We start from the raw sequence: 20,032 nt of genomic DNA on the forward strand, positions 1-20,032 counted from the left end.
GTTTCCTCGGAAAGTGTACCGTATGCTCATTACCATTAACATGAAAAGTGACATTGCCTTTAGTGCAATCAATAACAGCCCCTACAGTGTTCAAAAAGGGTCTTCCAAGAATAATAGACATACTATCGTCCTCGGGAATATCAAGAATAACAAAGTCCGTTAAAATAGTAACGTTTGCAACTACAACAGGCACATACTCACAAATACCGACAGGTATAGCAGTTGATTTATTAGCCATTTGTGAAGATATTTCAGTAGGTGTCAACTTATTCAAATCAAGTCTACGATATAAAGAGAGAGGCATAACACTAACACCGGCTCCAAGATCACATAAAGCAGCTTTAACATAGTTTCTTTTAATGAAGCATGGTATAGTGGGTACTCCTGGATCTCCAAGTTTCTTTGGTATTCCACCCTTAAAAGTATAATTAGCAAGCATGGTGGAAATTTCAGCTTCCAGTATCTTTCTTTTATTTGTAATAATATCTTTCATATACTTAGCATAAGGATTGGTTTTGAGCATATCAGTTAATCGCATACGCAAAAAGATAGGTCTAATCATTTCAGCAAAGCGCTCAAAATCCTCATCATCCTTTTTCTTGGATGGTTTGGGAGGAAAAGGCATGGGTTTCTAAACCCATGGTTCTCTTTCTTTACCATGTTTCCTAGCAACAAAGTCTTTCTTATCATAACGTCGATTCTTTGATTGTGGGTTATCAAGATCAACAGCAGGTTCAATTTCTATATCATTATCATTACTAGGTTGAGCATCATCATGAACTTTTTATTAGCATTATCATTAGTTTCAGGTTCATTACCAGATTGGGTTTCAGCATCAGAAATAGAAATATCATTTGGATTCTCAGGTGTTTCGTAATAGGTTCACTAGAAGCATGCAAAGTCCTATCATTTTTCTTTTTCTTCTTTTTAGACGAACTAGGTGCATCTATATTATTTCTCTAAGAATCTTGCTCAATTCTCTTAGGGTGGACTTCAGGGTACAAAGGTTCCTGAGTCATTCTACCACCTCTAGTCATAACTCTAACAGCATTATCATTATCCTTACTATTCAATTCATTGAGCAAATCATTTTGAGCTTTAAGTACTTGTTATACTTGAGTGGTAACCATAGAAGCATGTTTACTAATAAGTTTAAGCTCACCTTTAACATTAGCCATACAATCACCCAAGTGTTCAAGCATATTTGAATTGTATTTCAATTGTCTACCAAAATAAGCATTAAAATCTTCTTGCTAAGCCATAAATCTATCAAAATCATCTAAGCATGGGCTAGCAAATTTAGTAAATGGGATTTCAGCTTTATCATATCTATAGAGAGAATTTACCTTTACTACCTGTGTCGGGTTATCAAGACCATGAGTTTCTTCAATAGGCAAAGGATTAAGATCATATGTTTCTTCAACAGGCGGTAAATTAAGACCGTGTATTTCTTCAATAGGGGGTAAATTCTTAACATCTTCATCTTTAATACATTTTTCTTTCATAGATTTCTTTGCCTCTTGCATATCTTCAGGACTGAGAAATAGAATACCCCTCTTCTTCAGAGTTGGTTTAGGAATATGCTCAGGAGCTAGCCTAGGAAGTGTCCAATTATTTTCATTTGCCAACATATTATTCAATAGAATTTCAGCTTCATCAGGTGTTATTTCCCTGAAAACAGAACCAGCACAACTATCCAGGTAATCTCTGGAGGCATCGGTTAGTCCATTATAAAAGATATCAAGTATTTCATTTTTCTTAAGAGGATGATCAGGCAAAGCATTAAGTAATTGGAGAAGCCTCCCCCAAGCTTGTGGGAGACTCTCTTCTTCAATTTGCACAAAATTATATATATCCCTTAAAGCAGCTTGTTTCTTATGAGCGGGGAAATATTTAGCAGAGAAGTAATAAATCATATCCTGGGGACTACGCACACAACCAGGATCAAGAGAATTAAACCATATCTTAGCATCACCCTTTAATGAGAACAGAAATATTTTAAGGATATAAAAGTAACGAGTTCTCTCATCTTTAGTGAACAGGGTAGCTATATCATTCAGTTTAGTAAGATGTGCCACAACAGTTTCAGATTCATAACCATGAAAATGATCAGATTCAACCAAAGTAATTATATCAGTATCAACAGAGAATTCATAATCCTTATCACTAACACAGATAGGTGAAGTAGCAAAAGCAGGGTCAGGTTTCATTCTAGCATTTAGAGATTGCTTATTCCATTTAGCTAATAACCTTTTGAGTTCATATCTATCTTTGCAAGCTAAAATAGCTAAAGAAGCTTCTTGATCAAAAACATAACCCTTAGGAATAACAAGTGATTGTTCATCATCACTTTAATCAGTATTATCAGATACAATATTTTCAATCTCTCTAGCCCTAGCAAGTTGTTCGTCAAGAAATTCACCAAGTGGCACAGTAGTATCAAGCATAGGAGTAGTTTCATCATAAGTATTATGTATAGCAGAAGTGGCATCATTAATAACATGCGACATATCAGAACGAATAGCAAAAGCAGGTTTAGGTGTCGCAAGCTTACTCAAAACAGAAGGTGAATCAAGTGCAGAGCTAGATGGCAGTTCCTTACCTCCCCTCGTAGTTGAGGGATAAATCTTGGTTTTTGGATCTCTCAAGTTCTTCATAATGATAAGCAGATATAAATCCCAACTGACTTAAAGAATAGAGCTATGCTCCCCGGCAACGGTGCCATAAAATAGTCTTGATAACCCACAAGTATAGGGGATCGCAACAGTTTTCGAGGGTAGAGTATTCAACCCAAATTTATTGATTCGACACAAGGGGAGCCAAAGAATATTCTCAAGTATTAGCAGCTGAGTTGTCAATTCAACCACACCTAGAAACTTAATATCTACAACAAAGTGTTTAGTAGCAAAGTAATATGATAGTAATGGTAACGGTAGCAAAAGGTAACCATAGTAAAAGTAGTGTTTTTGGTATTTTGTAGTGATGATAGCAATAGCAACAGAAAAGTAAATAAGTGAAGAACAATATATGGAAAGCTCATAGGCAATGGATCGGTGATAGAGAATTATGCCGGATGCGGTTCATCATGTAACAGTCATAACCTAGGGTGACACAGAACTAGCTCTAGTTCATCAATGTAATGTAGGCATGCATGTATTCCGAATATAGTCATACGTGCTTATGGAAAAGAACTTGCATGACATCTTTTGTCCTACCCTCCCGTGGCAGCGGGGTCCTTACGGAAACTAAGGGATATTAAGGCCTCCTTTTAATAGAGTACCAGAACAAAGCATTAGCACATAGTGAATACATGAACTCCTCAAACTACGGTCATCACCGGTAAGTATCCCGATTATTGTCACTTCGGGGTTAATGGATCATAACACATAATAGGTGACTATAGACTTGCAAGATAGGATCAAGAACTCTCATATATTGATGAAAACATAACGGGTTCAGATCTGAAATCATGGCACTCGGGCCCTAGTGACAAGCATTAAGCATAGCAAAGTCATAGCAACATCAATCTCAGAACATAGTGGATATTAGGGATCAAACCATAACAAAACTAACTCGATTACATGATAAATCTCATCCAACCCATCACCGTCCAACAAGCCTACGATGGAATTACTCACGCACGGCAGTGAGCATCATGAAATTGGTGATGGAGGATGGTTGATGATGATGATGGCGGCGGATTCCCCTCTCCAGAGCCCCGAACGGACTCCAGATCAGCCCTCCCGAGAGGTTTTAGGGCTTGGCGGCGGCTCCGTATCGTAAAACGCAATGAATCCTTCTCTTTGATTTTTTTCTCCCCGAAACACAATATATAAAGTTGGAGTTGGAGTCGGAGGAGCACCAGGGGGCCCACGAGGTAGGGGGCGCGCCCCCGCCCTCGTGGACAGGTGGTGGCCCCCCTGTCCTTCATCTTTTGCAGGTATTTTTTATATTTTCCAAAAAGTTGCTCCGTGAAGTTTCAGGTCATTCCGAGAACGTTTGTTTCTGCACATAAATAACACCATGGTAATTCTGCTGAAAACAGCGTCAGTCCGGGTTAGTTCCATTCAAATCATGCAACTTAGAGTCCAAAACAAGGGAAAAAGTGTTTGGAAAAGTAGATACGACGGAGACGTATCAGGAAGGGGGCACCCCTTGGAGACACAACAATTGATCATTGATCTCTTAGCCGTGTGCGGTGCCCCCCTCGACCATAATCCACCTCGGTCATATCATAGTGGTGCTTAGGCAAAGCCCTGCGTCGGTAGCTTCATCAACACCGTCACCACACCGTCGTGCTGACGAAGCTCTTCCCGGAAGCTCTACTGGATCGTGAGTTCGCGGGACGTCATCGAGCTGAACGTGTGCTGAACGCGGAGGTGTCGTGCGTTCGGTACTGAGTATCGGTCGATCGTGAAGACGTACGATTACATCAACCGCGTTGTCATAACACTTCCGCTTACGGTCTATGAGGGTACGTAGACGACACTCTCCCCTCTCGTTGCTATGCATCACCATGATCTTGCGTGTGCGTAGGAAAATTTTGAAATTACTACGTTCCCCAACAGGCTGGTGATACGTCTCCATCGCATCTACTTTTCCAAACACTTTTGCCCTTGTTTTGGACTCTAACTTGCATGATTTGAATGGAAATAACCCGAACTAACGCTGTTTTCAGCAGAATTACCATGGTGTTATTTATGTGCAGAAACAAACGTTCTCGGAATGACCTGAAACTTCACGGAGCAACTTTTCAGAAATAATAAAAATCCTCACAAAAGATGAAGGCAGGGGCCCACCACCTGTCCACGAGGATGGGGGCGCCTGCCCCCCTAGGGCGCGCCCCCCTACCTCGTGGGCCCCCTGGAGCTCCTCCGACCTCAACTCCAACTCTATATATTTGGTTTCGGGGAGAAAAAATTAGAGAGAAGGATTCATTGCGTTTTACGATACGGAGCCGCCGCCAAGCCCTAAAACCTCTCGGGAGGGCTAATCTGGAGTCCGTTCGGGGCTCCGGAGAGGGGAATCCGTCGCCATCGTCATCATCAACCATCCTCCATCACCAATTTCATGATGGTCACCGCCGTGCGTGAGTAATTCCATCATAGGCTTGCTGGACGGTGATGGGTTGGATGAGATTTAACATGTAATCGAGTTAGTTTTGATAGGGTTTGATCCCTAGTATCTGATACGTCTCCAACGTATCTATAATTTTCGATTGCTCCATGCTATATTATCTACTATTTTGGACATTACTGGGCTTTATTATCCACTTTTATATTATTTTTGGGACTAACCTATTAACCGGAGGCCCAGCCCAGAATTGTTGTTTTTTGCTTGTTTTAGGGTTTCGAAGAAAAGGAATATCAAACGGAGTCCAAACGGAATGAAACCTTCGGGAACGTGATTTTTAGGAAGATTATGATCCGGGAGACTTGGACCCTACGTCAAGAAAGAAAACAGGAGGGCACGAGGTAGGGGGGCGCGCCCACCCCCACCAGGCGCGCCCTCCACCCTCGTGGGCCCCCTGTTGCTCCATCGACGTACTCCTTACTCCTATATATACCTACGTACCCCCAAACGATCAGATACGGAGCCAAAACCCTAATTCCACCGCCGCAATGTTCTGTATCCACGAGATCCCATCTTGGGGCCTGTTCCGGAGCTCCGCCGGAGGGGGCATCGATCACGGAGGGCTTCTACATCAACACCATAGCCTCTCCGATGAAGTGTGAGTAGTTTACCTCAGACCTACGACTCCATAGTTAGTAGCTAGATGGCTTCTTCTCTCTTTTTGGATCTCAATACAATGTTCTCCCCCTCTCTTGTGGAGATCTATTCGAATCTTCTTTTTTGCGGTGTGTTTGTTGAGACCGATGAATTGTGGGTTTATGATCAAGTCTATCTATGAATAATATTTGAATCTTCTCTGAATTCTTTTATGTATGATTGGTTATCTTTGCAATTCTCTTCGAATTATCAGTTTGGTTTGGCCTACTAGATTGATCTTTCCTGCAATGGGATAAGTGCTTAGCTTTGGGTTCAATCTTGCGGTGTCCTTTCCCGGTGACAGTAAGGGCAGCAAGGCACATATTGTATTGTTGCCATCGAGGATAGCAAGATGGGGTTTTCTTCATATTGCATGAGTCTATCCCTCTACATCATGTCCTCTTGCTTAAGGCCTTACTCTGTTTTTAACTTAATACTCTAGATGCATGCTGGATAGCGGTCGATGAGTGGAGTAATAGTAGTAGATGCAGGCAGGAGTCGGTCTACTTGTCTCGGACGTGATGCCTATATACATGATCATACCTAGATATTCTCATAACTATGCTCAATTCTGTCAATTGCTCAACAGTAATTTGTTCACCCACCGTAAAATACTTATGCTCTCGAGAGAAGCCACTAGTGAAACCTATGGCCCCCGGGTCTATCTTTATCATATTAATCTCCTACTACTTAGTTATTTCCTTTGCTATTTACTTTGCCTTTATTTTACTTTGCATCTTTATCATAAAAATACCAAAAATATTATCTTATCATATCTATCAGATCTCACTCTCGTAAGTGGCCCTATAGGGATTGACAAACCCTATTTGCGTTGGTTGCGAGGATTTATTTGTTTTGTGCAGGTGCGAGGGACTCACGCATAGCCTCCTACTGGATTAATACCTTGGTTCTCAAAACTGAGGGAAATACTTACGCTACTTTGATGCATCATCCCTTCCTCTTCGGGGAAAACCAACGCAATGCTTAAGAGGTAGCAAGAAGGATTTCTGGCACCGTTGCCGGGGAGGTCTACGCAAAAGTCAACATACCAAGTACCCATCACATACCCTTATCTCCCGCATTACATTATTTGCCATTTGCCTCTCATTTTCCTCTCCCCCCACTTCACCCTTGCCGTTTTATTCGCCTTCTCTCTCTCTCTCTCTCTATCCTCCCTCTCTATTTGCCTCTTTTTGCATGCTTGCTTTTTGTTTGCTTGTGTGTTAGTTTGCTTGCTTGTCATGATGGCTTAAGATGATACTAAATTGTGTGACTTCACCAATACCAACAACAATGATTTTATTAGCACTCCGATTTCTCCTCTTACCGATGCTGAATCTTGTGAAATTAATGTTGCTTTGCTGAATCTTCTCATGAAAGATCCGTTCTCCGGCCTTCCTAGTGAAGATGCCGCTACTCATCTAAATAGCTTCGTTGATTTGTGTGACATGCAAAAGAAGAAAGATGTGGATAATGATATTGTTAAATTGAAACTTTCCTTTTTCGCTTAGAGATCGTGCTAAAGCTTGGTTTTCGTCTTTGCCTAAAAATAGTATTGATTCATGGAACAAGTGCAAAGATGCTTTTATCTCTAAGTATTTTCCTCCCGCTAAGATCATCTCTCTTAGAAACAATATTATGAATTTTAAGCAAATTTATCATGAACATGTTGCACAAGCTTGGGAGAGAATTAAATTAATGATACGTAATTTCCCTACTCATGGTTTAAATTTGTGGATGATTATACAAAAAATTTATGCCGGATTGAATTTTGCTTCTAGAAATCTTTTAGATTCGGCCATGGGAGGCACTTTTATGGAAATCACTTTAGGAGAAGCTACTAAATTCCTAGATAATATTATAGTTAATTATTCTCAATGGCATACTGAAAGATCTACTAATAAAAAGGTGCATGCGATAGAAGAAATTAATGTGTTGAGTGGAAAGATGGATGAACTTATGAAATTATTTGCTAATAAGAGTGATTCTTGTGATCCTAATGATATTCCCTTGTCTACTTTTATTGATAATAATAATGAATCTATGGATGTGAATTTTGTTGGTAGGAACAATTTTGGTAACAACGCGTATAGAGGATATTTCAATCCTAGGCCTTACCCTAGTAATACCTCTAATAATTATGGTAATTCCTACAACAATTCTTATGGAAATTATAATAAGATACCCTCTGATTTTGAATCTAATATTAAATAATTTATTACTTCGCAAAAGAATTTTAATGCTATGATTGAAGAAAAAATGCTTAAGATTGATGATTTGGCTAGGAACGTTGATAGAATTGCTCTTGATGTTGATTCTTTGAAACTTAGATCTATTCCACCTAAGCATGATATCAATGAGACTCTCAAAGCCATGAGAATTTCCATTGATGAGTGCAAAGAAAGAACCGCTAGAATGCGTGCTAAGAAAGATGCCTTTATAAGAGCGTGCTCTTCTAGTTGCTATGAAAATAAAGATGAAGATCTAAAAGTTATTGATGTGTCCCCAATTAAATCTTTGTTTTGCAATATGAATCTTGATAATGATGGGACTGAATATGATCCACCTTTACCTAGAAGGCGTTCCAAGAATTCAGAATTTGTTCATCTTGATGCTAAATTTGATAAAAGTGGGATTGAAGAAATTAAAACCTTAGATGTTGCTAAACCCACTATTATGGATTTCAAGTAATTTAACTATGAAAATTGCTCTTTGATTGATTGTATTTCCTTGTTGCAATCCGTGCTAAATTCTCCTCATGCTTATAGTCAAAATAAAGCGTTTACTAAACATATCGTTGAAGCCTTGATGCAATCTTATGAAGAAAAACTTGAATTGGAAGTTTCTATCCCTAGAAAACTTTATGATGAGTGGGAACCAACTATTAAAATTAAAATTAAAGATCATGAATTCTATGCTTTATGTGATTTGGGTGCTAGTGTTTCCACGATTCCAAAGACTTTGTGTGATTTGTTAGGTTTCCGTGATTTTGATGATTGCTCTCTAAACTTGCACCTTGCGGATTCCACTATTAAGAAACATATGGGAAGAATTAATGATGTTCTTATTGTTGCAAATATGAATTATGTGCCCGTAGATTTTATTGTTCTTGACATAGATTGCAATCCTTCATGTCCTATTATTCTTGGTAGACCTTTCCTTAGAACGATTGGTGCAATTATTGATATGAAGGAAGGAAATATTAGATTCCAATTTCCATTAAGGAAAGACACGGAACACTTCCATAGAAAGAAAATTAAATTACCTTATGAATCTATTATGAGATCCACTTATGGATTTCCTACCAAAGATGGCAATACCTAGATCTATTCTTGCTTGTTATGCCTAGCTAGGGGCGTTAAACGATAGCGCTTCTTGGGAGGCAACCCAATTTTATTTTTATTCCTTGCTTTTTGCTCCTGTTTAGTAATAAATAATTTATCTAGCCTCTGTATTGGTTGTGTTTTTTGTGTTTAATTAGTGTTTGTGCCAAGTAAAATCGTTGGGAAGACTTGGGGAAAGTCTTGTTGAACTTGCTGTAAAAAACAGAAACTTTAGCGCTCACGAGAACTGCTGTCATTTTTATTTGGTGAGTGATATTTAGTTAATTATTTTTGAAGATGATTAATATATAAATTCCTCACGTCCAGCAATTTATTTTATAATTTTTGGGGTTCCAGATCTTGCGCTAGCTACAGATTACTACAGACTGTTATGTTTTTGACAGATTCTGTTTTTCATGTGTTGTTTGCTTATTTTGATGAATCTATGGCTAGTAAAATAGTTTATAAACCAGAGCGAAGTTGGAATACAGTAGGTATAACACCAATATAAATAAAGAATGAGTTCATTACAGTACCTTGAAGTGATATTTTATTTTCTTTCGCTAACGGAGCTCACGAGATTTTCTACTTTAAGTTTTGTGTTGTGAAGTTTTCAAGGTTTGGGTAAAGATTTGATGGATTATGGAACAAGGAGTGGCAAGAGCCTAAGATTGGGGATGCCCATGGCACCCCCAAGATAATCCAAGGACACCTAAAAGCCAAAGCTTGGGGATGCCCCGGAAGGCATCCCCTCTTTCGTCTACTTCTATCAGTAACTTTACTTGGAGCTATATTTTTATTTACCACATGATATGTGTTTTGCTTGGAGCGTCTTGTATGATTTGAGTCTTTGCTTGTTAGTTTACCACAATAATCCTTGCTGTACACACCTTTTGAGAGAGCCATACATGATTTGGAATTTGTTAGAATACTCTATGTGCTTCGCTTATATCTTTTGAGCTATATAATTTTGCTCTAGTACTTCACTTATATCTTTTAGAGCACAATGGTGGATTTGTTTTATAGAAACTATTGATCTCTCATGCTTCACTTAGATTATTTTGAGAGTATTAAATAGCATGGTAATTTGCTTAAAATCCTAATATGCTTGGTATGCAAGATTAATAATAAAACTTTCTTATGAGTGTGTTGAATACTATGATAAATTCGATACTTGATAATTGTTTTGAGATATAGAGATGGTGATATTAAAGTCATGCTAGTTGAGTAGTTGTGAATTTGAGAAATACTTGTGTTGAAGCTTGTGATTCCCTTAGCATGCACGTATGGTGAACCGTTATGTGATGAAGTCGGAGCATGATTTATTTATTGATTGTTTTCCTTATGAGTGGCGGTCGGGGACGAGCGATGGTCTTTTCCTACCAATCTATCCCCCTAGGAGCATGCGTGTAATACTTTGCTTTGATAACTTGTAGATTTTTGCAATAAGTATATGAGTTCTTTATGACTAATGTTGAGTCGATGGATTATACGCACTCTCACCCTTCCACCTTTGCTAGCCTCACTAATACCGTGCACCTTTCACCGGTATCATACACCCACCATATACCTTCCTCAAAACAGCCACCATACCTACCTATTATGGCATTTCCATAGCCATTCCAAGATATATTGCCATGCAACTTTCCACCGTTCCATTTATTATGACACACTCCATCATTGTCATATTGCTTAGCATGATCATGTAGTTGACATCGTATTTGTGGCAAAGCCACCATTCATAACTCTTTCATACATGTCACTCATGAGTCATTGCATATCCCGGTACACCACCGGAGGCATTCACATAGAGTCATATTTTGTTCCAAGTATCGAGTTGTAATTGTTGAGTTGTAAGAAAAATAAAAGTGTGATGATCATCATTATTAGAGCATTGTCCCAGTGAGGAAAGGATGATGGAGACTATGATTCCCCCACAAGTCGGGATGAGACTCCAGACGAAAAATAAAAAAGGAGAAAGAAAAGAGGCCATAAAAAAGGAGAAAAGGCCCAAATAAAAAATGAGAGAAAAAGAGAGAAGGGACAATGTTACTATCCTTTTACCACACTTGTGCTTCAAAGTAGCACCGTGATCTTCATAGTAGAGAGTCTCTCATGTTATCACTTTCATATACTAGTGGGAATCTTTCATTATAGAACTTGGCTTGTGTATTCCAATGATGGGCTTCCTCAAATTGCCCTAGGTCTTCATGAGCAAGTAAGTTGGATGCACACCCACTTAGTTTCTTTTTGAGCTTTCATATACTTATAGCTCTAGTGCATCCGTTGCATGGCAATCCCTACTCACTCACATTGATATCTATTGATGGGCATCTCCATAGCCCGTTTATACGCCTAGTTGATGTGAGACTATCTTCTCCTTTTTGTCTTCTCCACAACCACCATTCTTGTAACACCCTCGATGCGGCTATATCTCTCACGTGTCGAAGCACGACTTAGAGGCATAACCGCATTGAAAGCAATGTCGCAAGTGAGGTAATCTTCACACAACCCATGTAATACATAAGGGAAAAGAGATACATAGTTGGCTTACAATCGCCACTTCACACAATTACATGAATAAAGCATTACATCATCCAGATACACTCAAGGTCCGACTACGGAACCCAAAATAAAAGAAGACTACCCCAAATGCTACACAGATCCCCGATCGACCCCAACTGGGCTCCACTACTGATCGACTAGAACGAAACAACATAAAGGACAAGATCTTCATCGAGCTCCTCCTTGAGCTTGGTTGCGTCATCTGCACGGTTCAACGACACCTGCAAGCTGGTTTTGGAAGTATCTGTGAGTCACGGGGACTCAACAATCTCACACCCTTGCGATCAAGACTATTTAAGCTTATGGGTAAGGTAAAGGTATGAGGTGGAGCTGCAGCAAGCGACTAGCATATATGGTGGCTAACATACGCAAAAGAGAGCGAGAAGAGAAGGCAAAAGCACGGTCGAACAACTATGATCAAGAAATGATCCTAGAACAACCTACGTCAAGCATTACTCCAACATTGTGTTCACTTCCCGGACTCCGCCGAGAAGAGACCATCACGGTTACAACCGCGGGCATAGCTTTTGAAAGTTCAAATCCCTGCAGGGGCGTCCCAACTTAGCCCATCACAAGCTCTCACGGTCAATGAAGGATATTCCTTCTAGCGGGAAGACCCGATCAGGCTCGGAATCCCGGTTACAAGACATCCTCGACAATGGTAAAACAAGTCCAGCAACACCGCCCGAATGTGCCGACAAATCCCGATAGGAGCTGCACATATCTCGTTCTCAGGGCACACTCAGATAGGTCAAGCTACGAGTAAAACTAACCCTCGAGTTGCCCTGAGGTGGCCCCGCAGGCTGCCCATTTCGGACCAACACTCAGAGGAGCACTGGCCCGGGGGGTTAAAATAAAGATGACCCTTGAGTCTGCAGAAACCAAGGGAAAAAGAGGCTAGGAGGCGAATGGTAAAACCAATGTTGGGCATTGCTGGAGGAGTTTTATTCAAGGCGAACTGTCAAGGGGTTCCCATTATAACCCAACCGCGTAAGGAACGCAAAATCCGGGAACATAACACCGATATGACGGAAACTAGGGCGGCAAGAGTGGAACAAAACACCAGGCATAAGGCCGAGCCTTCCACCCTTTACCAAGTATATAGATGATTAATTAAATAAGAGATATTGTGATATCCCAACAAAATATCCATGTTCCAAACATGGAACAAGCTCCAATCTTCACCTGCAACTAACAACGCTATAAGAAGGGCTGAGCAAAGTAGTAACATAGCCAAACAATGGTTTGCTAGGACAAGGTGGGTTAGAGGCTTGGCTTAACAATATGGGAGGCATGATAAGTAAGTGGTAGGTATCGCATCATAGGCATAGCAAAAGAGCAAGCAACTAGCAAGCAAAGATAGAAGTGATTTCGAGGGTATGGTCATCTTGCCTGAAATCCCGCAAGGAAGACGAATGAGTCCATGAAGACGACAAACGGACGTAGTCGAACGGATCCTCACAACTCCGGAACGAAACCGAAGCTAACACGAGAAGCAACCCGGAAAGAAGCAAACAACATAGTAAACAAACATCACATAAGCATGGCACGATGCACAACCAAGTATGATGCATGTCCGGTGTAAAGAGGGCATGACATGGCAAAGTGCACAAGCAAAACTACAAGTTAAGTGGAGCTCAATATGCAACGAGTTGCATATTGACGAAACACCACAGGACTTATTTAGTTCTCTCTAGTTTAGGTACCCAACAATATTAAATGTTGTTAGACATGGCAAGAGGTGAGGCATAACAAAACTATACCATCTAAACAATTTAAATGGGGCCGGATATAACAAACAACAAACCCGGTAAATCCCCATATGCATTAGTAATTTAGTGCAAACAACAATTTTAAACATTTAAATGTTATTATCATGATGCGAATGACATGTGCAAGTTTTATGCAGTATTTATGGAAACATTGATAAGAGCATATTAAGAAGCATTTGTCATCGTGGCGGAAAAGAAAAGGAGTGCCACGGCAACGATAACGAAACGGTGGCACGGCAACGTCCCGGTTTCCGGTAACTCGATTGAGATGCCGGTGCAAAAGGAAAAGTGACGGGGCGTGTCATGCAAGGATGGTGGGGTGCTCCCGGATACCGGGTCCCCACGGGTTAGCGACAAAAGAGGAGGACCGAGCAAGTGACAACTCGGACACGGTGCAGACAATCGGGTGCATCTCATACAACACATGCAAACGTTCTCGGACGGTCGTCTCGGGGTTATACCTTCGAAGCATGCATTATCGGAGGGGTTCGAGTTTGAAGCGGTGTAGGGGAAGTAGACGTTCTCGGACGTCGAGGGAAGTAGTGGTACAAGGCGACGGTAGAGGAAGTAGTGGTCCTATCATTCATTGGCGATCATCGGAGCGGTAGTGGAAGTAGAGGCTCACGACGTCTTGTCGAAAATCACGGCGGCGGTAGTCGTACACATGTCATAGAGGAACTTGGTCTTGCGAAGAGGTACTTGACGGTAGTGGTACTTGACGCATTCGAGGGTCATCATGTCATGGTACTTGGCAAAATCCTTGGAGAAGGTGCTTGACGGTCCGGGTACAGTTCTTCGGAGATGGTAGTTGTTCACGTTGTAGTCGGACTTGAGGAGTGCACCGGTAGTTGTACGTTGGTCGAAGAGGAACTTGGCGCAGCTAGGGTCTTCGCGGATCATCGTTGTACTTGGTGTCCAAGTGAGCTCCGGGGTACTTGACGGATTGGGGACGGAGGCGTTCGGTCCAACAAGAGCCACATGCTCATAGAAGTAGCAAAAATGGTGCTGCGCGACCGCGGGCACAGGACGGTTGAAGGGGTGGCGAGGCAAGCCTCGGCTTGTGGCTATGACAGCGACGAGGAGGATGACAAAAGGGAGCAGAGGAAGGGGCGAGGCGCGGCAGAGTTGTGTACGGGTCGCGGGCTCCTAGTGGAGGTCGTCAGCGACGGCGGCCGCTGGCACGGCGCGGCGGGGTGGACAGTGGGAGGAGGTCGAATGGGCGAGGGCGGCTGCTTGCTGGTGGCGGGGAACCCCGGCAACGACGAGCCGCAGGAGGCCGACCTTGGAGCGCCGGTGCTCAAGGCGAGGAGCAGGCGACGACGTAGACGAAGTGGAGGCCGGAGGTGGCGCTGGCCCGCGGCGGCTGCAAGGCGAAGCAACGCTCCAGCGGTGCCGGGAATGAGCACCGGAGGCGTGACAGGGCCCTGCCGGTGGGGTCCGGCCGGGACCGGGCAAGGGCGGCGGAGGCATCTGTTCTGGTGGTGGAGGCAAGCGATGGGAAGGAGGAGCATGGGGATCGAGCAAGAGGGTCTGGCGGCACGAGAGAGAGATCGAAGAGGGTGAGGGACCGGGCTAGGGTTAGATAGGGTTAAGGTGGGCCGGTCTGCATAGGAGGCCCAAGTGGCCAGAGGCCTGGCTGGGCTCCCTTCCCCCTCCCTCTTCCCTTCTTTATTAATTTCCTCAGATAGCAAATAAAAAAAAGAAATGTGTAGGGATCTAAGGGAGGTTTCTGACAAAGAGGAAAAATGCTATGGGGTCCAAGATTTATGTAATATTTGAATAAATTGCTTAGGGCATTTTTAAAGGTAGAAAATTAAACCAAGTTTGAATTAACTTCAAACTTGATGCAATTTTGAACCCAACCAAAACAACTTCAAAAGGGAAGAAATTTGATAGAGAACAAGTAGAAGTAGGCATGGTGAAATAGATATAAGGAAAGAATGAGCATTAACAGAAAGAGGGGAATAAATACCCCAAATAAATGGAAAAGAAGAAAGGGAAGAAGATGGTCATGCAAAGGGTCATGGGTGGAGAAGAAGATGAAGTTGAGAGAGAGACAAAGCAGGAGTTGAACATACATGAAGCACAACACATTATAAAGATTGCAACACACACAGCAACATACAAGAAGAAATGCACAAGAGAAAAGAAAAGATGGCATAAGCAAGATGATGCAACAATCGATAAAAACACATGGCGACAAGGAGAAACATGGATGGCGTCTGGAGCGTCGCTCTCGGGGCGTTACAATTCTATTCCACCTATAGTGCTATATCCATGGCTCACGCTCATGTATTGCGTGAAAATTGAAAAAGTTTTGAGAATGTCAAAAGTATGAAACAATTGCTTGGCTTGTCATCGGGGTTGTGCATGATTTAAATATTTTGTGTGGTGAAGATAGAGCATATCCAGACTATATGATTTTGTAGGGATAACTTTCTTTAGCCATGTTATTTTGAGAAGACATAATTGCTTTGTTAGTATGCTTGAAGTATTATTATTTTTATGTCAATATGAACCTTTCTCTTGAATCTTTCGGATCTGAATATTCATACCACAATTAAGAAGAATTACATTAAAATTATGCCAAATAGCACTCCGCATCAAAAATTCTGTTTTTATCATTTACCTACTCGAGGACGAGCAGGAATTAAGCTTGGGGATGGTTGATACGTCTCCAACATATCTATAATTTTTGATTGCTCCATGCTATATTATCTACTATTTTGGACATTATTGGGCTTTATTATCCACTTTTATATTATTTTTGGGACTAACCTATTAACCGGAGGCCCAGCCCAGAATTGCTGTTTTTTTGCCTGTTTTAGGGTTTCGAAGAAAAGGAATATCAAACGGAGTCCAAACGGAATGAAACCTTCGGGAACGTGATTTTTAGGAAGATTATGATCCGGGAGACTTGGACCCTACATCAAGAAAGAAAACAGGAGGGCACGAGGTAGGGGGGCGCGCCCACCCCCACCAGGCGCGCCCTCCACCCTCGTGGGCCCCCAGTTGCTTCACCGACGTACTCCTTCCTCCTATATATACCTACGTACCCCCAAACGATCAGATACGGAGCCAAAACCCTAATTCCACCGCCGAAACTTTATGTATCCACGAGATCCCATCTTGGGGCCTGTCCCGAAGCTCCGCCGGAGGGGGAATCGATCACGGAGGGCTTCTACATCAACACCATAGCCTCTCCGATGAAGTGTGAGTAGTTTACCTCAGACCTACGGCTCCATAGTTAGTAGCTAGATGGATTCTTCTCTCTTTTTGGATCTCAATACAATGTTCTCCCCCTCTCTTGTGGAGATCTATTCGAATCTTCTTTTTTGCTGTGTGTTTGTTGAGACCGATGAATTGTGGGTTTATGATCAAGTCTATCTATGAATAATATTTGAATCTTCTCTGAATTCTTTTATGTATGATTGGTTATCTTTGCAAGTCTCTTCGAATTATCAGTTTGGTTTGGCCTACTAGATTGATCTTTCTTGCAATGGGAGAAGTGCTTAGCTTTGGGTTCAATCTTGTGGTGTCCTTTCCCGGTGACAGTAAGGGCAGCAGGCACGTATTGTATTGTTGCCATCAAGGATAACAAGATGGGGTTTTCTTCATATTGCATGAGTCTATCCCTCTACATCATGTCGTCTTGCTTAAGGCGTTACTCTGTTTTTAACTTAATACTCTAGATGCATGCTGGATAGCGGTCGATGAGTGGAGTAATAGTAGTAGATGTAGGCAGGAGTCGGTCTACTTGTCTCGGACGTGATGCCTATATACATGATCATACCTAGATATTCTCATAACTATGCTCAATTCTGTCAATTGCTCAACAATAATTTGTTCACCCACCGTAGAATACTTATGCTCTCGAGAGAAGCCACTAGTGAAACCTATGGCCCCGGGGTCTATCCTTATCATATTAATCTCCTACTACTTAGTTATTTCCTTTGCTATTTACTTTGCCTTTATTTTACTTTGCATCTTTATCATAAAAATACCAAAAATATTATCTTATCATATCCATCAGATCTCACTCTCATAAGTGGCCCTATAGGGATTGACAACCCCTATTTGCGTTGGTTGCGAGTATTTATTTGTTTTGTGCAGGTGCAAGGGACTCATGCGTAGCCTCCTACTGGATTGATACCTTGGTTCTCAAAAACTGAGGGAACTACTTATGCTACTTTGCCGCATCATCCCTTCCTCTTCGGGGAAAACCAACGCAGTGCTTAAGAGGTAGCAGTATCCACTATGTTCTGAGATTAATGTTGCTATGACTTTGCTATGCTTAATGCTTGTCACTAGGGCCCGAGTGCCATGATTTCAGATCTGAACCTATTATGTTTTCATCAATATATGAGAGTTCTTGATCCTATCTTGCAAGTCTATAGTCACCTATTATGTGTTATGATCCGTTAACCCCGAAGTGACAAAAATTGGGATACTTACCGGTGATAACCGTAGTTTGAGGAGTTCATGTATTCACTATGTGCTAATGCTTTGTTCCGGTACTCTATTAAAAGGAGGCCTTAATATCCCTTAGTTTCCATTAGGACCCCGCTGCCACGGGAGGGTGGGACAAAAGATGTCATGCAAGTTCTTTTCCATAAGCACGTATGACTATATTCGGAATACATGCCTACATTACATTGATGAATTGGAGCTAGTTCTGTGTCACCCTAGGTTATGACTGTTACATGATGAACCGCATCCGGCATAATTCTCTATCACCGATGCATTGCCTACGAGCTTTCCATATATTGTTCTTCGCTTATTTACTTTTCCGTTGCTATTGCTATCATCACCACAAAATACCAAAAACACTACTTTTACTACTGTTACCTTTTTGCTACTGTTATCACTACTATCATATTACTTTGCTACTAAACACTTTACTGCAGATATTAAGTTTCCAGGTGTGGTTTAATTAACAACTCAACTGCTAATACTTGAGAATATTCTTGGCCTCCCCTTGTGTCGAATCAATAAATTTGGGTTGAATACTCTACCCTCGAAAACTGTTGTGATCCCCTATACTTGTGGGTTATCAAGACTATTTTCTGGCGCCGTTGCCGAGGAGCATAGCTCTATTCTTTGAGCCACTTGGGATTTATATCTGCTTATCATTATGAAGAACTTGAGAGATCCAAAAACCAAGATTTATCCCTCAACTACGAGGGGAGGTAAGGAACTGCCATCTAGCTCTGCACTTGATTCACCTTTTGTTTTGAGTAAGCTTGCGACACCTAAACCTGCTTCTGCTATTCATTCCGATATGTCGCATGTTATTGATGATGCCACTTCTGCTATGCATGATACTTATGACGAAACTACTTCTATGCTTGATACTACTGTGCCACTTGGTGAATTTCTTGATGAACAACTTGCTAGGGCTAGAGAGAAAGAAAATATTGAATCTGATAATACTGATGAAAGTGATGATGAAGACTCACCTGTTATTCCTAAGGGTTATGTTTTTGATAAAGAAGCTTCTTTAGCTATTTTAGCTTGCAAAGATAGATATGAACTCAAGAGGTTATTAGCTAAACGGAATAAGCAATCTCTAAATGCTAGGATGAAACTTGACCCTGCTTTTTCTACTTCACCTATCTGTGTTATTGATAAGGATTATGAATTCCATGTCGACCCTGATATAATTACTTTGGTTGAATCTGATCCTTTTCATGGCTATGAATCTGAAACTGTTGTGGCACATCTTACTAAATTAAATGATATAGCCACCCTGTTCACTAATGATGAGAGAACTCGTTACTTTTATATCCTTAAAATATTTCCGTTCTCATTAAAGGGTGATGCTAAGATATGGTTTAATTCTCTTGATCCTGGTTGTGTGCGTAGTCCCCAGGATATGATTTATTACTTCTCTACTAAATATTTCCCTGCTCATAAGAAACAAGCTGCTTTAAGGGATATATATAATTTTGTGCAAATTGAAGAAGAGAGTCTCCCACAAGCTTGGGGGAGGCTTCTCCAATTACTTAATGCTTTGCCTGATCATCCTCTTAAGAAAAATGAAATACTTGGTATCTTTTATAATGGACTAACCGATGCCTCCAGAGATTACCTGGATAGTTGTGCTGGTTCTGTTTTCAGGGAAATAACACCTGATGAAGCTGAAATTCTATTGAATAATATGTTGGCAAATGAAAATAATTGGACACTTCTTGGGGTAGCTCCTGAGCCTATTCCTAAACCAACTCCGAAGAAGAGGGGTATTCTATTTCTCAGTCCTGAAGATATGCAAGAGGCAAAGAAATCTATGAAAGAAAAAGGTATTAAAGCTGAAGATGTTAAGAATTTACCTCCTATTGAAGAAATACACGGTCTTAATTTACCGCCTCTTGAAGAACCACATGATCTTAATCCATTACCTATTGAAAAAATACATGGTCTTGATAACCCAACACAGGTAGTAAAGGTAAATTCTCTCTATAGATATGATAAAGCTGAAATCCCATTTACTAAATTTGCTAGCCCATGCTTAGATGAGTTTGATAAATTTATGGTTAAGCAAGAATATTTTAATGCTTATTTTGGTAGACAATTGAAATACAATTCAAATATGCTTGAACACTT

This window comes from Triticum dicoccoides, chromosome 3A (assembly GCF_002162155.2).
Source record: "Triticum dicoccoides isolate Atlit2015 ecotype Zavitan chromosome 3A, WEW_v2.0, whole genome shotgun sequence".
In the NCBI taxonomy this organism is placed as follows: domain Eukaryota; kingdom Viridiplantae; phylum Streptophyta; class Magnoliopsida; order Poales; family Poaceae; genus Triticum; species Triticum dicoccoides.